The sequence below is a fragment of the Pocillopora verrucosa genome, chromosome 1, assembly GCF_036669915.1.
Source record: "Pocillopora verrucosa isolate sample1 chromosome 1, ASM3666991v2, whole genome shotgun sequence".
Taxonomy (NCBI): Eukaryota; Metazoa; Cnidaria; class Anthozoa; order Scleractinia; family Pocilloporidae; genus Pocillopora; species Pocillopora verrucosa.
In genome coordinates, this window is record NC_089312.1 from 12,962,001 (window position 1) to 12,985,304 (window position 23,304).

The window sequence follows — 23,304 nt, forward strand, 5'->3', positions numbered from 1 at the left end:
TTTTTAGATATAAGCGCCTAATGTTTGGCATTTGCTCAGCGCCAGAATTGTATCAACATGCAATCGACCAAGTTCTTCATAGCACTAGATGTACTGGATGTCAAAACATATCTGATGATATTGTGGTATATGGCAAGGATGTAGCTGAACATGACAAACGGCTAAAAATGGTCCTACACACGTTAAAAGAGAGAGGTTTGACACTCAAAAAGAAGAAGTGTGTCTTCAGGATGAATGAGATTGAATTTATCGGACACTTGTTGTCGGTGAAAGGCATAGGCCCTATAGAGTCCCGAGTAAAAGCACTCCAAGAAGCAAGGAAACCAACAGACAGCTCAGAAGTGAGGAGTTTTCTGGGCTTGGTGAATTTCAGCGTACGATTTATCAGTGGCCTGGCAGCGAAAGCAGAGCCTTTGAGAGGGCTCACACAGAAGAATACATCCTTTGTGTGGGGAAAGGATTAAAGGAAAGCCTTTGAAGAATTGAAGAATAGCCGGATGTGGATACACTAGTGTACTTTAACCCTGTTTTGAAAACTAGAGTTGTTGCTAATGCCAGCCCAGTAGGGCTTGGTGCAGTGTTGTTGCAGGAACACGACAAAGTCTGGAGAACTGTCTGCTATGCAAACAAAACCCTGTCTAGCGTTGAACGAAGATACTCGCTGTTACGAAAAATTGTCTAAGTAAAGTCCCAGAACATTCTAATAGAACATTCTAAAACCTGAAGTCATCTAGACGTGACCTTCTGGTACAAAGAACATTCTTGAACGTTCTATTTCTTACGTACTTATTCAAATTTAGAAACCGTGTTAATCTACTAAATTTAGTTCTTTAGAGAAGTTTCTAGATCCTTATACTTTATGTATATAAGAGCGACAGTTTCATCAAACAGAGAGAGAGAGATTTGCGAAGAAGCTTAGTGCTATAAAAACAAGAAGTCAACTACGTGGAAATAAAACAATTTGTTGTTGTTACCGACGATCCTGAGTTTTGTCTAGGAACAACCCTGCTCTACATCGACACTCGTAACACTCGCAAACCGAAAGGTTTCATGTCTACCTCTTGGGTAGAGAGTTTGACCTTGTCACCGACCACAAGCCCTTGGAAATTATCTATTCACCTAAATCAAAGCCTAGTGCGCGTATTGAGAGATGGGTTCTTCAGTTACAACCATATCATTTTCATATCATCTATAAACCTGGTAAAGAGAACATCACTGACACCCTGTCAAGATTGCCACACACAGATGAGGGAAAGAACTTTGATGACACTGAGAATTATGTGAATTTTATAACCACGAAAACTGTTCCAAAAGCAATGAGTGCGAAAGAAATTGAAGAAGTGGCATTGAATGACAAAGAGATGGAGTGTTTGAGGCAAGCTGTCCAAACTGGGAGGTGGGAAGGAACTGAATGTTCAGAATAACTACATGTAGCCAATGAACTGTGTGTCGTGGGTGGTATACTTATGAGAGGAACCTGCATAGTGATCCCCAAAGGTCTTAGAACAACAGTATTAACCATTGGACATGAAGGACATTTAGGTGTAGTCAGCATGAAACCGCATCTTCGCACAAAAGTATGGTGGCCAAAGCTAGAAAAGGATGTGGAAAGGTTTTTCAAGACCTGTGAAGCATGTCAGTTGGTGGGCAGACCTGACCCTCCAGAGCCTGTGGCAAGTACAGAACTACCTCAAGGACCCTGGTGTGCTGTCACAATTGATTACCTGGGACTGTTACCCTCAGGTGAACACATACTTGTAGTTGTTGACTACTACAGCAGATATTACAAGGTGGCTGTTGTAAGGAAAATTACATCAGAGAAGACCATAGAGTGTTTAGAAACCATATTTGCCAGACATGGACTGCCTGAAGTGCTTGTAAGTGACAATGTGCCAAAACTTGTCTCGGAGAAATTCAAAGCGCTCCTAAAGGAAAATGGTATTAAGCATCAACGTGTAACAACTCGGTGGGCTCAAGAAAATGGCAAGGTAGAGAGACAGAATAGATCCATACTCAAAAGATTACAGTTGGCACATGCAGAAGGAAAGGACTGGAGAAGAGAACTGCTCAGGTATATGGCTGTTTACAGAACAACTCCTCACCAGACAACTGGACAGACACCAGCATTTCTTCTGATGGGCCAATACCCGAGAACAAAGTTACCTGAATTGTCACAACCAACCCACAGTGATGAGGAACCCAGAGACAGAGATCAACTGATGAAATTCAAGAGCAAACAGTATGCAGATGCTTCAAGAAATGCTAAGATGGGTGAGGTGAAACAAGGTGACCTTGTACTCATGAAACAGGATAAGAAGAACAAACTGTCCACCACATATGAACCTCAGCTGTACAAAGTGAAAGAAAAGAAAGGAAATCAGGTTGTTGTGTCTGAAAGCGACAATCCTGCAAGGGTTTTGCACCGAAACACAACTGAAGTCAAGCAGTACCACCCTACTGATGATCAGCTCAGTAATACGAAGGCTAATCAGGAGAAAAACACCCCTCCCGCTTCAGTCGAGATGGACACAGCAGTCGAATCAGGAAGTACTGATTTCCAGGAAGGTTCACCATGGCGTTATCCACAGAGGATTTGCAAACCACCTGACAGATTGAACTTATAAAGACATTGAACACTTTAAGAACTATTCACATGGACATAATGTTTGTTTATTTTGTACCAAGGACTCTATCAACGATTTTCTTTGTGACCGTTTAGTCTTACTCTTTGTTTATATTTCTAAGGAAGAAAGGGATGTAATGACGTAATCATTTTTATATATCACGTGACCTTGCAGGAGCACATGCTTTTGCAATACCGTGTACTCGACACAGTTCTTCTAATTAAATTCAATTCGAAGATGTTACACCTCCCCTCCCAAGCATTTGAGATCTAAACATTGCAATTGCTGCCTCCTGCGCCAAAACACTGGCAGAGCTTAGGCGGAAATGGGGCATTGAAAGTTTGAATTCATCGGCGCATTGGAGACCTGATGGAGTTTGTTTTCACGCTCAGGTCTTTTCTCGCACCCTCTAGGATGTGTGGATAAACAACCTTCCAACTGACGTTCCTATTTCTTTTCATGAACATGAAGAAGTGTGTTGTTGACTATGAGCAATTACCACATCAATCGGGAAAAACTTTTCTTCCCTTGCATTCCACAGAGCACATGTTGCTTGTTACTCCTCACGCAAATATGAATGAACACTCGCCTTGAAGAATGCAAAGAAAATTCATAACTGTGCTGATTATTACTAACTTGACCTGATACACCATTCTTCCCAGAATTTATATATTCTCAGAATATCCAGATTTCTCCCTCAATCCTGCGTCCACAGAAAAGACAATGGTCTAACCACCTTCTTTAACATTTCAACCTATCTTGTACTCAGATCTCCCACAGTCAGAAAACAACCTTCAGTGTGATCTGAGTACAACATTACCTTTCCACATGCTTTACACGTAGCCCAGTAAACGCTAATAATTATTCTTGTTTCCAAATGGCAGACACATGTACGCATTGCGTACCTATTTTTATCTTAGGAGGAATAAAGATTGATTGATTGATTGATTGGTTGATGAAATCGCTGTTCTTTTTCCTGAAGGACATGAAGCAATCCAGATTACATATTAACCATGGGGAGTTTCGTTCAAGTAACAAGGTGCGATTTGTGTATGGATAATAAGTTGTTTATAATAAAAAGTGGAATTATGACATTATGATTTCAGTAAATCTTTTATTTCAAACTTTGTTATGATTTTTTTCTTTATCAAGACATGGAAGGAAACATTGATTGACTCGATTGCACTGCGGCAGTGATAAGTCTCTCCTCATCATATCTTATGCAAATTTACAAGCAGTTTTTAGACAGTTTTCAGATGATTCGAAATATCTTAGTTCCTGTCACAAGGAAATGATAACTGCCTGAATCTGCTCCTTGTAATGAGATGCCTATGTCATTCAAATTGCTATTGTTGTAACTGGGTTTTACACGTAGTAGTGCCACTGACAAGTTACGATTTATACTCTCAGGTTCTCAGTGTTTATGAGCATTCAATCGAGGTTTTCCTTATTTTCTGGTTTTTACTTCAGAAAGCAGAAATCTGCCGACATATATGAAAAATATCCATTTCTTGTCTCCTTTGGAGTGACCAATGGAAACTTCACAGAGAAATACAGCGTCACGCCATTGAGATAATGTACATGTTTAAAACAAATGACCAGTGTGAGAATAGTTTCATGTAGATCAGCCAACTTCTACAGTGTAGCATCAGAGGATTTTGGATTGCTCAAATTCCCATGAAAGAAGGTGCAGCACTCGGAATCTGAATGATATGCACACGATTTGAGGAACATGTTTGCAGTTATGTTGAGTTGTCCTCTATGAAGGTTAATCGGTTTTTTTTAAAGATGACCACCAGAGGCGAGATTTCTCTTTGGGATATTGCTCATAAGATAACATTCTTCCAAAGCCTCACACGTTCCATTTTTCTGAAACGTTTGTTGTTGAGAACATTATATGTAAACATTGTCAAATTATGATTTTATCTGGTATTGAGCTTTTTTCACAAATTGCCCCTGTGGAAAGAAGAGACAGGCCTGCAGAGACTTTTACCTATTTAAAAACTAGATTATAACCAGCTGGGTGGGTAGTTTCAGTTCCAGAATCAGTTTACTTTTGGAGAAATTCAGATAAACGTTTCCCTGTTTTACCGACAACAAAAAGAGCCAAAACTGTACCGAGATAAGTAATCTTCTGATGTGTTCTCATTCGCTCCCAGGGAAAGTTGAATGTATCGAAGTGAAGGTGATTGATTTCACTATGTATGGTAGAAGTGCCAATTTGTAATGTTGTATTTCATTTGAGATAGAGAAATAAGCATTTCACTATTTTTTTGCGACATTTTGTATGAAAATGAGGCCCCAAGCCTCGAGCAAGCAGCCATTGTTACCATGGCAACGAGAGTGCTGCAACCTTTAAAAAGGGCATTTTTGTGCATCCCCCTTGAGTGCCTAACTGCATGCAAAATTTGAAGGGAGATTGAAATTTTCATTTCCCAAGATGTTTGATTCTTAGTGAGACTTGTTCTTAAAGAGTGTAATTTTAATCCACAATTCAATAAAATGTTTTAAATAGGAAGACTACATTGATACTTTGATACCTCTCAGACGAGCCAGCAGAGCAACCGCACCCGGAAAAACCGGAATTACCCCCTGAAGAAAAAAGATCACAATGATCAGAAGTAATGACTACTGGCATTATCAACCAACTTGATTCACCTCAGGTAAGGGACAATTTTGAATCATTTTTGCCCATATTACTGGAATACTTCAGCGAAAAAATGCTTTCCTTTAAGGCTGGTAATTTAGCAGCCCATTTTTCATAATGGCAGTTTTTTAACCTCAGACCCTGAAATTATCGAGACTGTATCAGGTTGCAAAATTGAATTTGATACAATTCCAAGCCTTAATAAGGCTATGGTCCATGCAGTGCTCTCAGAGACTCAAACAGAATCTGTTGACACTGAAGTCTCTAATCTGTTGCGTAAACAAGCAATTAAAGCCTGTGACCATGAGGCAGGGGAATACATCTCCCCCATCTCCACCCAGCCTAAGAAATATGGATCACAAAGAATGATATTGAACCTAAAGTCCCTCAACAAAAATATTACTCACCATCATTTCAAGATGGATACAGTGTTATCTGCTGTTCAAATAATGAAACCTGGGTGCTTTATGGCGTCAAATGATCTTAAAGATGCCTATTATTCAGTATCAATACATTCTGATTTCCAAAAGAACCTAAAATTCAGCTGGAGAGGCCAGTTGTACGAGTTTGTTTGTTTCTCCAATGGACTAACACCATGCCCTGGGCAATTCACGAAATTGTTAAAGCCAGTTTTCTCCAGCCTCAGAAAACTTGGGCACATCTCTGTTGTATATATAGATGACACCTGGCTTACATCCAAAGACTATAACTCCTTTGTCAATAACATTGCAGAGACCATTACCTTATTGGATAGACTAGGATTTGTAATATACCCTGAAAAGTCTATCTTGATTCCTACACAAGAAATTACTTTCTTGGGATTTATCTTTAACTCAGCCAATATGACAGTCAAACTGACTCCTGAAAGGGCCCTGAGATTAAAAACTGCCCGTCTGGAAAATTTGGAGGCCACCACACCCCTTATTAGGGATGTGGCCCGGCTATCAGGGCTTATGACCTCCAGCTTTCCTGGAGTAATGTATGGAGCCCTACATTATAGGGCCCTTGAGATGGAAAAAACTTGTGCCTTGAAACAAAATAAAGGAAATTTTGATAGGCTCATGACTTTGTTTAGTGAAGCAAAACCAGACATTCAGTGGTGGATTGACTCCATTTCCAAGGCATACAATCATGTAAACCATGGAGACCCTGACATCATCATGACCACTGATGCCTCCTTGTCAGAATGGGGTGCATGTCTTGATGGCATGACAACAGGGGGAAGGTGGAACCCAGATGAGGCCACCCATGATATCAATTACTTGGAGATGCTTGCTGTCCTATTTGCTCTGCAGTCCTTTTCTAACAAGGTGTCAGCAAAACACATTAAGCTTATGGTTGATAATACCATTGCTGTGGCAACCATAAACCAAATGGGCACTTGTCACTCCAACCTGAACAATAAAATGGTACAACAAATATGGGAATGGTGTATTTTACAAGAGGTCTGGCAAACTGTTGCCCATATACCAGGCAAATCTAACACAGAAGCAAATAGGGAATCAAGATTATCTAGGAAGGAAACAGAGCGGTGCCTCGACAGATCTATTTACAGTGCTTTCATACAAAAGCTGGACGTAATGCCAGATATCGATCTGTTTGCTTCCAGACTGAACCACCAGCTTAAACCCTACATTGCTTACAGACCTGACCCTGGGGCTTTAGCAGTCAATGCTTTTCATATCTCTTTGAAGGAATACACTTTCTATGCATCTCCACCATTTTGCATTATACAAAGAGTTCTGGGATAATCATAGTTCCCAACTGGCCAACCCAAACCTGGTGGCCATATCTCATGTCCATGCTAATTGCGGGCGACCAGCGGAGCCCGCAATCCTAATCTCAACATTGGTTACAAACGCATGCGCGGTAGTTATATAGCCTTGCAGTGACTCGAATTTAGCAAAAAAAGTCGTCCTTCCAAATATTTGTCCCTAGGGACACTAAGAACCAATGAAATGAAAGGACGTAATTTGAGCATAGGCGCTTTGACCACGCGAGACAAATACGAAGCAGCAGTAATTTGAGCACAGGCGCTCTGACCGCTAGAAACCAACACCAAGCAAAAGACAATTCTCACCAAAGCATAGCTGTTTCACGTTCCATAGTCAATGATCTTTAATGTAGTTGAAGGGCTCAAATAATATTTAAATTTCGCCTTCTTGAAGCTAAGAATGTCAAGAATCACGTGCAGTTCATGCAGAAGTGGCGGTCCATAAATTGGAATGCATACAACACAATTTTATCACGTGGACGACGTCTATTTCGTCGAAGAATCACGTGCAGCTCATGCATAGCTGGCGCGCCGTCCAATCAAAATCGAGCTTGTGAACTTGTGATCGGAACGTTTCCTGTTCGTGTCTGTTGTTGTCGGGTATCGAAATTTTCCGGCCATTGCGAGAGATCTGTGTTCCTCGTTGGCGTTGTTGAACTGTAGAGTGAGAGCTGTGCGTCCATTGACCTTGGCGTTGATCCATTGAAGACTTGAACTGTAGAGCGAGAGCTGTGCGTCCATTGACCTTGGCGTTGATCCATTGAAGATTTGAACTGTAGAGCGATCGAGAGCTGTGCGTCCATTGACCTTAGAGCGAAACCTTGTCCTATATCTGCAGGTTAGTAAGGTAATTTACCTATTAAGTTTATTTTGAGGTATACAATAACATTTTATGGCTGCTTTTACGTACATAAAGGAAAGCCTTTGATTTTTTCGTCGAGCGTGTTTGCATTTTCACACCAGCTGTCACCCACTTCGGTTTGTTTATAAAATATCGGCACAGTTTTGCCACAATTATACCATTGAACCACTTTGTTCACCACGAGACAAGTCAATTTTATTGTAACAAGTCAAGCTTAAAACACAGAGCTATCACGGTGAAATCACGGCAAATACAATGTGACCCATCACGATCTGTCACGTGCGAGCGTTCAGTTTCTTTAAGCAGTCAAGCCATAACAATCTAAGTACAGATCTTTCATTGAAACTAGTGTACGTGGTTCCGTTACCTTATGTCTTCATTTAGCTGTTCAAACACGTTAGGAAAAATGCGTGGTCGTTCTGCCAAATCGGTTCGATGTTATAAAAGAGACAGGGAACCATCAAGGATACCTAAACAAAAATTGTTTCACCTTCTAAAACACAGGCAGAAGAGAAAACAAATAAAACTTGTTCTCAAAACCAAAATTCCTAGGTCGTCAGCTTTTTATTACTTCTACAAAACATTTAAAACTTGGTCTTCAAGACACTGCTTTGAAAGCTGTTTTTCTTGTTATTACTTTCGCTCAAAGCTAAATATTTCGAAAAAGGTGACAGCTGGTAACCGAACTTTTCAAACCTCTATGTGTGATAATTCAAAGCCATTATTGAAAAAATTTGTACGGCTTAAGCTTTTACCATCGCTTTCTGGTGGCAGGAATACATACAATGCACATTCATCTCAAATGGGTACAAGGGCAAGTACTGAAAGCAGTTCTTATGACCGATTGGTTAATAGATTATGCGACAAAGGTTTGCAGGCATTGGATGTTGGTGGTTCTGGTGACTGCTTTTTCAAAGCAATTTCACATCAGTATTATGGTACTCCAGACCATCATATTGCTGTAAGGCATGCTGGTGTAAGCTATTTAGAACAACACCCTGATTTTTTTTATCGAGAGTGTGTCTGAGAATTCATGGAAAAGTTATTTTCAAAGAGTGGTCACACCAGGCACATGGTGTAACAACATTATCATACAAGCAGTAGCAAATCAACTTAATTGTGTCATTCATATCATTGAGTCCAGGCTTTCGTGCACACAAGGCTCTACAATTACGCCATCCACTACAGATCAAAATGCAAAAGTATTGTTTGTTGGTTACATAGAAGACTTACATTATGTTTCTACAATACCTCATAGTAATACTACTAATAAGAATGCCTTAAAGTATCTAAAATCCAAATTATTACAATCTGATGAGAAAATTAAGAAGAGAAACCTAGACAGGCGAGATGCTTGGCAGAGAAAAAGGAAACAAGAGCAAACTACAAGGAATATTGCAAAAAAAGTGAAAAAGACATGTGATAAGAAACAGTACTTATTAACTTTTGATGCAGAAAAACATGGAGATATTCACAAACAAGACTGGGCAAAACAAAACATAACTAAATTCCATAATTCCAATAATTATAACATTTACCAATGCAAAGTTTGTTTTGAAGCCTGGCCATTAAGAGTGACACCAAAATGTCCACAAAATTATACATGTTCGAGGTGCTCAAGAGAAAAAGAGTCACCAAAAAAATTCTCCAAGGAAAACTTTATGATACCCTCAGCAGTACCCACACAACTTTCTGGTTTAACGCAGGTGGAAGAAATGTTAATTGCTAAAGCTCTTCCTATAATGCATATTTATATCAAACCAGGAGGACAAAGAGGATATTCTGGACATACAATAAATCTACCTCAAAATGTCAGTGAATTGGCTCAATCACTTCCAAGATACCCTAAAGATTTATCAATAATTATTGTTAGAGCTAAAGGAAAGGGAAATTTTGTTAAAAACCTTTCAGTAAGAAGGCAAGTGGTATCAGATGCAATTCACTGGCTCATTAAAAATAATCCACATTATTCAGACATTGAATTAAATTATAACGCATTACTTTACCAGAAAATGATGTTCCCAGCGAACTTCTTTCAATAGAAACAGATGACACTACAACAGATGATAATAAAACTCCCCTCCCAGATTTTGGTCCTGTTGCTAGTGAAGAAGATATTGTTTATGACAGTAATACAGATTCTTCAAGTTTTCTACCTGTAAATGACACCCACCAACAAGAAATTGATTTCATTCGTAACAATCTTTACCAGGGACAAATAAACGGGCCGACTTTAGGTAATAGCCCATTAAATGAGTATGTCACTCCATATTTAGCCACAATGGCATTTCCAACATTGTTTCCTGATGGTAAAGGAGATCCAACAAATCCTGCAATTTTAAAAAATGCAACTCTGAAAGAAAAGGTTAAACATCTAATAAAATTTGAAGAGAAAAAAGACAGTAAATGGATTTATCGTTTTGCAAATCATCCTAGATTTTCATACTGGGCTTTAAACATGATTCAGCGTAAACAAATTTTACAACAAACTGGAATTTTTTTTTAAAACAAAATCCTGGAGAACAACATTTAACTATGGAAGAACTGAGAGAAATGGTCAACAATAATAATACAAACCTTTTTCTGAACAAGCTGTCCCATTACGTCACTAACATAACTGGATCAGATGCTTATTGGTACAAAGCAAAAGAGGATTTAAAAGCGATCATTCAGCATGCTGGACCACCAACATTCTTTTTCACATTTTCAGCAGCAGATATGCATTGTCCAGAATTGCATTTTCTTTTTGGAAATGAAAGAGATGAAGGGATTACAGGTAGCTTATCTGAAATAAGACGTAACAATGTTATTAACAATCCCCATATTGTTGATTGGTTTTTTACTGAACGCTTGAAAAAGTTTATTAAACACTGGCTATATGATTCACTTGATGCAAAATGGCACTGGTATAGATTTGAGTATCAATCTAGAGGAAGCATTCATTGCCATGGTGTTGCTAAACTGAACAATGATCCAGGCCTGTGCAAGTAGAGTGAAACTGCACTTAATGGTTATTTGGCAGAGAATAGTAAAGATAATGCTACCAGTACAATAGTAAATGAGGGTAAAATGGCTACCAAAAAGATCTGTCAATATGTTGATTGGCTCTTGTCTACATGTAACCCAAATCCTCCAGATAATGGTCTGTGGATAAAGCCTTCTATTCATCCATGTCAGGAATACCACAAAAATATCAAAGATTCTGACAATGACTATATTGATCTGTTGAATATGGTTCAAAGACACACTCGTTGTAGTACAAGTTGTTGTTTAAGGAAAAAGCACAATGAAACAGAACCAAAATGTAGATTTAACTTTCCATTTGAAACCTGTACAAAAACGTCATTGCATTTTGAGCTTATTCATTCAAAAGACAACACATCAAAATACAAAGTTCAAGTAACTACAAAAAGGAATGATTCCAGAGTAAACAACCACCAGCGCTTTCAACTCCAAGGCTGGAGGGCAAATTGTGATATTCAAATTGTTATAGACTACCATGCATGTGTGGAGTACTTAGCAAAATATGCAGAAAAAAGTGAAACCAAATCACATCTCCTTAAGCAAGCATTTAGTACCATTGTGCATAACTCTCAAGTGAATACCAATGCTTCATCCATAATTAAGAAAACTGTTATGAAAACACTTGGCCAAAGAGATTTTTCTGCACAAGAGACAATGCACCATTTACTGTCCTTAAACCTTCTAATCTAAGCTCATCCTTTAATGTAGTTCCTATAACCTTAAATGGTTCACGCAGACTTAATATCACAACACAGCCTGATGATAGAGCAACAACAGACAGTTTGCTTGATGCCTACGCTGAACGTGACAAATATCGAGGCACTGTAGCATGTGACTTATGTAATTTAAATTTTCTCCAATTTGCAATGAAATATCGTCTTGTCAATGGAAAATTAGTAGATCAACCAGATAATGTAGTACCAAGAGTTTATCCCACATACTCATCAAATCCCAAAAGTACAAATTTTGGTTTATACTGTAAATACCAATTGCTAAGATATAAGCCTTGGAAAAACAAACAGGAAGATGCATGGGGAAACCAAGAACATAATAATGACGTGTTTACTTCACAGTGGAAAAGTTTTTTGCAAACAGACTATGCAAAACAACATGTGCCTGATTGGCATGGAAAACTGGAAGACATACAATCTATCTGCGATAATGAACAAAATCAAAATTACATAGAACCAGAACAACAACGAGAAGAATGGATGGTTCTAGCAGACTTCATTAACACAGCTAATTCAGACCATAGTTAGTTGAGGGGACTGGTTGGGAAACCCGGCGAACTTCAAAGGAGGAACTCTTTGTTCTGATTTTCGAGTGATCACGTGTTCACGACCGTGCACACACACACAAAGCAAGATGGCGTATTGAGTAGCGTTATTCCGTTTGTAGAACAAAATTGTTTGATATTCGGGCGAAAGAAGAATTTGTTGAAATCAGATACTAGAAATATAGCATCCTGGGGAAATTATGCCCAGCGACAACTGCGCTGTGTTTGGCTGTGGGACCAGCAGAAGGACGAAAGGCATTGGAATCTGGAAGTTGCTTGCACCGAAGGACGAGGCTCACAAGAAATGGAGACAAGAGTGGCTGAACGAAATTACAAAGACAAGAGAAAGCAATGCTCCATTTAAAGTCTTAGTAGCGAAGGACAGGATCTTTACCTGCGAAAAACACTTTGAACCTGAGGACGTTGAAATATGTAAGTAGCTCGAACTTGTACAAGCGAGTGTAGACTGTCACGGTGTCGATTTGTGTTTAGATATCAGTCCTGTATATTCTGTGTAGTCGTGTTAGTGGTGCAATTCAGGCGATTTTTACTAGACATTGACTGTATATGGGGTTTTTCCATCCATTGTATCGCCGTTAAAACTTGGCATGTAATTTTTTTATTTTGTTTATAGTTCATTCAGAGAAAATGACTAAGAAGAAGGCTCGGTTTGGTGCTCTTCCCAAGTTGAACATGCCGAAAAAAACTCACGAGACTCCAAAACCCGAGCAAAGACCTGAGCGAACCATTGTCCAGGATCTGATCAAGAAGCCGCAAGTTCATTACAAGACTTTCACGGAGTTTTGTCAGCGCTTGACTAAGCTAAAGAGCCTTCAAAACTGGAACATTGGAACATTTTCTGACAGAGTTGTCTTAAAACAGGTAGAGATTCCATATGTGCTTCCGAAGTTTGAAATCGTTGTGGATGATAGTCTAGCATTTACAGTAAGAGTTTATGGCTGTTATTTTCCGGAGGATCATCCTGTGTACCTTGATTATCGGCGTACAGTCAGGAATATATCCATACATAGTCTTGCTGAACTGTTGGGGGAGAACTACAGTTTGTGTTGTGGAGTTGACACACTAGAGATGACAAGCACACTGTTTCATCATGTTGTTCCCGTGAGTGAGGGGTTAGAGGAAGACGAACAGTTTCCACACAAAGGTTACTGTAGAGTAAAGGACTGTTTGATTATATGTGGAAAACTTGAAAAGGTGTGCAGTGCATGCGTGGAGTACCAAAAGTGTTCTGAAAAAGCGAAGAAGGCAAAAGACAAGCATCAGTTAACACCCGCTCATGTCAATGCTCCTATATCAAAGACTGATCCAGAGAGGATCAAACTGACTCTGCGACAGCAAAGGCTGCGATGTTATGAACTTGAAAGAGAGCTCAATGAAATGCGCAATGAATTACAGAAATCAAGCATTGAAGTAGACCATGAACTGAGCAATGACTTCGTTAACTATGCTTATGGTAATTATGGGTAACGGACGTGCTTCATATCGCTGCTTGATTTTCTTTATTTTTTTCACAGTTCTTTATATTATTTCAATTGAAAAACGACATATGGATTGCCTAAACATTTCCTCTTTGGATTATATTTGCAAGAATCATTGTTTGTATCCTAACAAGTGGATTTCTGCTGTATTACTACCTCGTTATTCAACAACTAATCGGCCTCGCTTTGTTTGTCTACGACCTAAAGGTTACAACACATCCAAAGTCAAATACTACGCTAACTCAACTACCACCTTCAACCAAGCTCGTCTTACTTTGGCTGGTGACGTTGCTTCTAACCCTGGTCCTGAAATGGGTTTCTTGTCGTCACAATTTGACTTTGGAGCAATTTCTCAACCGAAGGAAGATTTAATTATTCAAAACGAAGATTCTCAATGTTATTACATTCCAACCATTGTTTCTACGCATCGACGACCATCAAAGAAAATTTACTCAAGAAACATCAACAATATCATCTCTATCACACGCGTTGGCCATCTACCGAGAACCATTGCTTCTAACCCTGGTCCTGAAATGGGTTTCTTATTGTCACAATTTGACTTCGGAGCAATTTCTCAACCGATGGAAGATTTAATTATTCAAAACGAAGATTCTCAATGTTATTACATTCCAACCATTGTTTCTACGCATCGACGACCATCAAAGAAAATTTACTCAAGAAACATCAACAATGTCATCTCTATCACACGCGTTGGCCATCTACCGAGAACCAAATCCACCAGTAATTTTGCTCTCCTCAATGTGCGTTCGATTGTTAAAAAATCAACTCATTTATGCGATTTGGTCATCTCCCACCATTTAGACATCCTGGCCATAACAGAGACTTGGCTTAAAGGAACCGAGGATGACAACCATGTTATTACTGACATCAACAACATTCTTCCGCATTTTAAACTCCACCACATACCAAGAAGGAATCGTAAGGGCGGCGGAGTCGCTTTGTTGATACGAGATGGTTATACCGTACTGCAAAATTCCATCATGAACACAAGCTCATTTGAGTACTTAGATGTGAGCATATCCAACAAAAGTGAGACATTCCGTTTAATTGTTCTCTATCGCCCTCCTCTGTGCAAAAAGAACAACACTAGAAATAGCTTTTTGCAAGAATTCTCATCTTTTCTTGAAGAACTTACATTATCAAGGCAGCCCATTATAATTGCCGGTGATTTTAACTACCATGTTGATGATCTATCAAATCCTGAAGCTGCCTCCTTTCTAAATCTCCTTGAGTCCACTGATCTAATTCAAAATGTATCTGGATCCACTCATCGCCTGGGCCACACATTGGACTTGATATTATCTCGTGAAGAGAATAATGTTATAACGGATGTTCGCATTCTATCAGCCGACAATATTTCAGATCATAATTTGGTTACTTGTAAGGTGAAATGTACAAAACCGAAACCTTCTACACTACATGTTAAACACAGAAACACCAAAAGGCTCGATTTAGCTAGTATGATCAAAGACATCGAAGAATCTAATCTCATTACTAATCCACAGTCTTGTGTAACTGAGCTGACTACACAATATAATACTAATCTCTCGTCTATCTTTGATCAACATGCTCCTGTGAGCGAGAGATGGGTCACTCTGCGACCGCATTCTCCTTGGTATACTGATGAACTTCGTAAGGCTAAACAAGACAAACGTCGTCATGAAAGAAGATATATTTCATCTGGTCTTCAAATTCACCAAGAAATATTTATTGATTCCTGCAAACACTACAATGATCTTCTAACAGCGACAAAGACAAACTATTATCGGACTCTGATCAGCTCCTCTGACCAATCACAACTATTCAAGATGGTATCTCGCCTATTCTTATCGAAGAACATTGCTGCACTCCCTAATAATGATTCATTGGATACATTGACCGAAACGTTCAACGATTTTTTTATCAAAAAAATTGAGAAAATAAGATCGGATTTGGACTCCCATACTGCCCAAGCACCCGACATCAACGTCAATTATCCAGTCACCTCGTCGTTCCAAACTTTTCAACCTGTATCTGCTGATATTGTTCACAAACTTATTGTTCAATCTCCAACTAAGTCTTGTCAACTGGATCCCATTCCAACACGAATTCTAAAGTCAATTCCACACTTGACGCCAATTATAACCAAGATTATCAACGCCTCCATGGCTAACGGAGAATTTCCTGATCAGTTAAAACAATCCCTGGTATGTCCATCTTTAAAGAAGCCTTCATTGGACCCGAACTGTCTCTCAAATTACAGACCGATTGCAAATCTATCTTTTCTCTCAAAAACAATCGAAAGGGTGGTCGCAAATCAAATATACAGATTTATGGCCGAGAACCAGTTATTTCCAGCGATGCAGTCAGCATACCGCAAATACTACTCCACTGAAACTGCTTTAATAAAAGTCTCAAATGACATCCTAAGAGCTGTAGATCAAAAAGAAGAAGTAGTACTTGTTTTGCTAGACCTTTCCGCTGCGTTCGACACGATCGACCATAACATATTACTTGAAAGAATGGAGAAACGTTTCGGATTTAGAGGTATCGCACTAAAATGGTTCAAATCATACCTAGAACATCGTGTTCAGTCAGTGAAGATCAAACACTCCATCTCTAAGCCTCGACATATCTCCTACGGCGTACCCCAGGGATCAGTACTTGGTCCACTACTCTTTCTAATGTATACCTCGCCTACAGAAGACATTGTTGCTGAACATGGCCTAAACTGTATGATATATGCCGATGATTCGCAACTTTACATAAAGATAAACTCCTCTGACAGAATGCTAGGCATGGAAAGATTGAAATCATGTGTTAATGCAATCATGGAGTGGGCCAAGAAAAACAGATTGCAGTGCAACCCTTCAAAAACAGAAATCATTCATTTCCTCTCACGCTTCTCAAAAAATCCTCCTTTCTGTAATATCAATATTGGAGATGATATCATTAATTTATCTAATACTGTCCGAGACCTAGGCGTCATGCTTGATTCTGTGATGAACTTACGCTCGCATATAAATTCCATCTGTAAATCGTCGTCTCTAGCAATCAGAAATATTGGTCGCGTTCGTAAATACCTCTCGACGCAGCAAAATGAAAGATTGATACACGCCTTTATCTCATCGAGACTTGATTATTGTAATAGCCTATTGTACGGTCTACCGATTTGTGACATCGAAAAATTCCAACGGATCCAAAACACAGCTGCCCGCTTGTTAGTCGGTGCCAAATCAAGAGACAGTATAACACCTATACTTAGGAAACTTCATTGGCTCCCGGTCACAAAACGAATTCAATTCAAGATACTGTTGATAACATACAAAGCACTAAATGACATGGCTCCAACCTATCTTGTTGAACTTCTTAGTCGATATATTCCAGCACGAAACCTCCGTTCATCAAATATGAATCTACTTGAGGTCCCAACAATTCGAACTAAAACGTATGGGCAAAGAGCATTCTCCTACGCAGCACCGTATTTGTGGAACCAACTACCTGAATGCATAAAAAACGCCGAATCTGTTGACTCCTTTAAACGCTTATTGAAAACTTATCTTTTCAAAAATTAAGCCACCAGATTATTTGATATCGTACGTTGTCAAACATATGCATAACACGTAATAATTCATTAGTTTAGATAGAGTAGCGAATTGCATGTATAGGATTTTTATCGAAATTTTGTTAATTTGTAATTGTAAAGCGCATAGAGTTCAATTTTAATGCGCTATATAAGAACTTATTATTAAATTAAATTAAATTAAATTAAACTATTTGATTCAGTGGACAATGAAATAACTCCATTTATGAATCTTTTCTGGCAACAGCAAAAGAAATTGTTTTCAAGTAGCTGCACTGGTGTACGTTATCACCCAATGGTAATTCGCTTCTGCTTGTCCCTTGCGGTAAAGTCACCTTCATGCTATGAGGAACTTCGAAAAAGCAAGGTTTGGGTTCTTCCAAGTCAGCGACGTTTGAAGGACTACCGAAACGCTATAAAGCCACAACGGGGCTTTCAAGAGGAAGTGATTGAGCAACTCAGGACTGAGACTGACTGCTATTTTGATGTACAACGATATGTTGTTCTCCTGTTTGACGAAATGAAAGTTATAGCAAACCTTGTACTTGACAAGACAACTGGTGAACTGATTGGCTTTACCGATCTTGGAGACCCAAACTTGAACTTTGGAGTTCTTGAGAAGGTTGATGATGTTGCTAGGCATGCCCTTGCTTTCCTTGTACGCGGAATTTGTACAGAGCTTAAATTTGGCTTGGCTCACTTTGCCACTACAGGTGCTACTGCTGCTCAGTTGTTGCCATTGTTTTGGGAAGCTGTCTGTATCCTTGAGACCTCTTGCAACTTGTGGGTTATTGCTGCCACATCTGATGGTGCTTTACCCAACAGGAGGTTTTATCGGCTTCACAAGTCACTTGATGGGCAATCAGATAAGGATGTTTGTTATCGTACAACAAATTTGTTTGCACCCCATCATTATATATAATTCTTCTCGGATGCCCCAAAGAGTGATATTTCAAGTGGGCAATAATATTGCTAGAAAAGTGGTTGCTCAGGGATTGTATTTTCTCATAATGAGGTACTTCAAACAAAAAAGTCCTTCCCTTTCCGGGCTTTATTCAGACCAAAGCGAGTATCTGTTGACTTTCCAGTTTACAGCAACCAATACATGTACATATAAGCACAGTCTTCAAGTGCTTTAAGTAGGAGTTATATTTGCAACAAATGCCCAACAGAAACAGGAAAAGGAACATTTTTTAGCAGCATATGTTAGTGTTTTTTACATTCTTTTATACAGCAAAAAGTAAAAATTTTAAAACAGTTCTAATGAAGCCTCTCTTGTTGTTGCTCTTCACAGCTCCTGCTTATCTCCTTGCGAAGTGCCTTAGCTTTTGATTACTTTGTATTAATTTTATGATGCTGGATAATATCCTTGGCAAAAGAAAATGAACGCACCCTGACATACAAGTGTACAATACCATGCAAGATCTTTGACAATGTGATTGTCTGGAACAAGTTCAGCATCAGAAACTAATAAATAGTAATTTGACAACAATTCACTATCACTCACTGATTTGCCCACAATATCAGCTATGTCAACTCGAGCCAGATTGACTGTAGATGTCATTTGTCGAAAATAATGTTCTGTTCTGATAAAAATCTTTTCTGCTGGCTCGGTTATGGACCAAAGACCTCCACAACTCAAACTTGACACCAGTCTTTGTGAATCAGACCCTGTGTCCAATTTTCCAGCTTTTAAGATTGCCATAGCATGATTGCTTTCAATTGTTGATATTTTTGCATGCTGCTTGTGTAGATTATGTAATACATAACCTCCCACATATTGAAGACCAGCCTTCTCTCTCTCTGATAACAGAGTTTGGGTTGGATGATTGCTGCTACAACAAGCCTTCGTGGACTTGCAGTATACCAGCATACTATCTGCCACCTTAGTTGCTAATAATGTTGCAGCATTGTGGGATAGTCCTGAAAAAAACTTTGTGGACTGCAATGGCACTTGACCATAATATTTTCCATAAAACTTCTCGATGTCCCCATTTTTCAAATATCCATCATAAATTGTTTTCAGCACGGTAAATTCATCAGTTCCCTCATCAAATTGTTTGAATTGGTACAAATTCAACTCATTCCTAAGGCTTGGTGCAAAAGCTTTGCCTCTGTTTACAGTCTGTATGGCATATTTTACAATTTCAGCAAGACTGCTTGGAGTGAGAGTCGTCCGTTCCTGTCTGTCGTTTTCATTAGGGTTATGCTTAGAAGCTCTGTGTCTCTGGTAGCCTCCTCTTGTCTTGTATTTCTTTCCACATTCACTACAAACGAAATCTGCCGATTGAACCTGTGGTAAAAACGATCACAAAATGGTCTTGGTCATTACCGCAAAATGCATGGACATTCATGGCCTTCAAAGTTAATTTAAGCTTACGTTTACGTACAGTTTTGTCATCTAGCTTGACAGTATCTTGGCGATACAAAATTTCGCGTAGTTAACTTGTCAACGTTGGGTATGATGGTCAAGTTGTTGTCAAAGAGTCGCGTATGGTACACTTAGGGTCACTACGGCCGAAATAGGCTGAAGAATTCACATAGAATATACTTACATCAATCGCTGTAGTTGAAAAGTGTTTCTCGATTGCTTCATCCTCCTCTAACATGTTCAAAATCGTTTCAAAATCGTCTCCAAACACGAAGAGTTCGTTTGTAGCATCCGCCATCTTGTTTGTTGTGTGCACGGTCAGAGTCACGTGACGGGTCAATTCAACCTCGGCTGGGACTCTATTGTTTGGGCCTTTGAAGTTTGCTGGCTTTCCCAACCAGTCCCCTCTACTAACTATGTTCAGACGAATTTGACACCTTATCAGAAAATGACTGGCACAGCTACAGTTATCCATACACTCCACAACAACTATTAGAAATGGCTTCTTGGATAAATTCAACAAAGCAGTATTATGAGACTCAAGTTCAAAACTGCAATGTAGACATAAATACTTTTAGTAGCATGCAGTCACTTGCTTACAATATTGTAAAAGACCATTTTGAAAACCCAAACCCTCAGTCACCCTTGCATTTGATAATAAATGGCTTTGCTGGAACAGGTAAAAGTTACCTCATCAGCGCATTAAGAAATCTCATGCAGCAAAATTGTACTGTAACAGCAACTACTGGCAAAGCTTCATTCAATATTAATGGCATAACTGTCCATTCACTTCTTAACTTACCTGTTGGTGCCAGAGGAAACACAGATTTGAAAGGGCAAGCACTTGTAAGATTGCAAGATAAACTACAAAACATTAAATATATACTTATTGATGAATACTCTATGCTTGGACAAACTTTGCTTGGCTGGATTGATAAACGTTGTAGACAGGCAACTGGGCAACTGGAAATGTATCAATTATTTTAATAGGCGACCCTGCTCAATTACCACCTGTTGCAGACAAACCTTTGTATCATGCGAAACCATCAGGAGTAATAGGTGAACAAGGCCATCTTGCATATTTGATGTTTGACAAAGTGGTAAAGCTCTCTGAAAATCAACGTGTGCAAGGTTCAAACCCAGAACAGGTTTCTTTTAAACAATTGTTAGAGCGTCTCAGAAATGGAGATTCAACTCAAGAAGACTGGCAACTTCTTCTTTCTCGCCAGCCATCAGCTGTTCCAAATCTAAGTGAATTTGAAAATGCAATGAGACTGTTTTATGGCAATGATCAAGTTGCTACCTATAATTATGATCAACTATTAAAGCTTCGTCAACCAATAGCTCAAATTGACGCTCGTCATTCCTCTTCCATTGCAAAGGCTGTATCTCCTGAAGAAATGTGCGGATTAGTTCCAACATAGTTCCCTCTACTAACTATGGTTCCAACCTTATTCTTAACTACAAAAGCTTCTGTCATGCTAACTATGAATTTGTGGTCAGAGGTTGGACTTTGTAATGGAGCAACAGGAAAAGTAATAGATATCATTTATGCAGACAACCACTCGCCATCAAACCTACCTGTAGCAGTAATAGTTCAGTTTGACCATTACACAGGACCATCATTTATTGACACTTTACCAAAATGTGTTTCAATTCCTCCTGTTACTATTACTTCTAAGTCCCTCGAAACATTTCATGAAAGACAGCAATTACCATTGAAGCTTGCATGGGCAATAACAATACATAAAAGCCAAGGACTAACTCTTCCAAAAGCATGGATCGATATTGGACCAAGTGAAAAAGCACCAGGAATTACATATCTTGCCATAAGCAGAGTTCGATCACTCAATTCTTGCATAATCGAGCCAATGACATTTGAGTGCTTAACAAGTATTAAAAAATCTTCTCAATTTCAATTTAGGCTAATGGAAGAATATCGCTTGGATAAATTAGCAGAAGATACAAAAACTCTTTTTACAAAGACGTAATTTATATTTCTTGTGTTCTTTTAAACCAACAACATAACCTTATTACAGTATGGAAATAAAGAATTTGTACAAAAGTTACATCAAGGATTTCACATAGTGGCCATAAGTAGAGCTTTCCACTTCAGAAAATGTCCGTTAGGACCTTCAACTGTATTAAATTTTGAAGTATTTTTATTTATTTATTTTTATTATAACAACGACACATCATTGGCATAATTCTGTTGTAAGTTAAGTTAAATTCCTAAATTATCAAAACAATACTTATCATTCCAGAATTCATTGGATAAAACTGTTAGTTAACTAACACATCCTTTTCTCTATCAGGAAATACTGTAATTCAAAGTACAAACAAAATGTCTTCACCGTCAAGCCCTTTAAAACGCAAAGGTATGTATATCTATAGCATTTCACTTACTGAGAATTCATGTCATACCATGGCTGCCTTAATCTAACCAATTCCTGAAATATTTTCTCATGAAAGCAATGGGGATCAAATATATTATTATGGTGACCTCCTGTTCTTGAATTCTTACGATATCTATAAACAGCTAAAAACGACTACAGTAATCGATTTCTTCATAAAATCCAAACAGTTTATTTCTACTTTCATTTTTTTTCAGAAAGCGACCCAGGATTTATTTCAAACGTCTCTCCAATGAAGAAAGCAAAAAAAGGAACGCAATATTATCATTGCACCCTTCAGACCTCGCCCACTAAAGCTTGGAGAGTAGTAGGATTCAATCAGGCAACGCATACTCAATGTCAACATTACGAGAAAACTGGCAATCCTGTGAAACTACTGAATGTCAAGGAGGACAATGGGCAATTTCTTGTAAATCAAACCACAACTTTGCTACAAATGACCAACAGCGATGTAACTTTCACAAGTACCCCCTCGTCATCTTTGTCAGATAATGCCAAACAAAGTAGCCCTGCAGTAGCTTCAAACATCACGTTGAATCAGCTGCCAACACTTACAAGAAATCAGAAAGTTAATGTCACCGGAATCCTAACTCTTGGCCAAACGCCGGCCAAAGAAGTGAAAAAAAGAAATAGTGAGAATGGAAAGGTCAAGGAGGATTGCGTTATCGAAGATGCAACCGATAACGCAATCCTCCACATATGGGATGACCTCATAGACAAGGTCCAGAACTCAAAAAGTTACACTTTCAAGAACCTCAGCGTGAAAAACTATTCAGGAAATACTATGCTCGGAACCACAGCATGGACAACCTTTGATGAAGTCCAAACAGAACTCAAACAAGTCAAAGGACCAGATCTTTTAGAAAACAAGGAGAAAAAAGTTACAGTCCAAGAATTTAAATTTGTCGACAAACTAAACATTTATTTCCAATGTCAAATAAAGGCTTGCAACAAAAAAATGCCATAGACATCAATGCAAACATCATTAAATGCCCATCATGTGGTGCAACCCAAAAGACGAAAGCATCGAAGAAAGCCATGTCTGCAAGACTATGTGCCGATGTAGATGGAAGGGAAACCTGGTTCACTGCATTCACAGATGTCTTGAAGAGCCTCATTGACAACAAGCAAGAATCGAATCTAACGTCTGATCAAATATCAGAAGCACTGCTTTCAGCAGAAAATGTCACAATGTTAGTGGATGGATCATCCAATTATGTGAAAAACATT

At 38.8% G+C, this 23,304-nt stretch overlaps 4 pseudogenes; 3 read left to right on the forward strand and 1 right to left on the reverse strand.

Annotated features, from left to right (window-relative positions):
* Positions 1-10,442: 10,442 nt before the first annotated feature.
* On the forward strand, positions 10,443-21,651 carry LOC131770323 (uncharacterized; annotated as a pseudogene).
* On the forward strand, positions 12,408-18,256 carry LOC131785151 (uncharacterized; annotated as a pseudogene).
* On the reverse strand, positions 18,426-19,979 carry LOC136280351 (uncharacterized; annotated as a pseudogene).
* A 353-nt stretch (positions 21,652-22,004) lies between the features above and the next one.
* The window catches only part of LOC131770324 (uncharacterized), a 1,315-nt pseudogene continuing 15 nt past the window's right edge, over positions 22,005-23,304 (forward strand).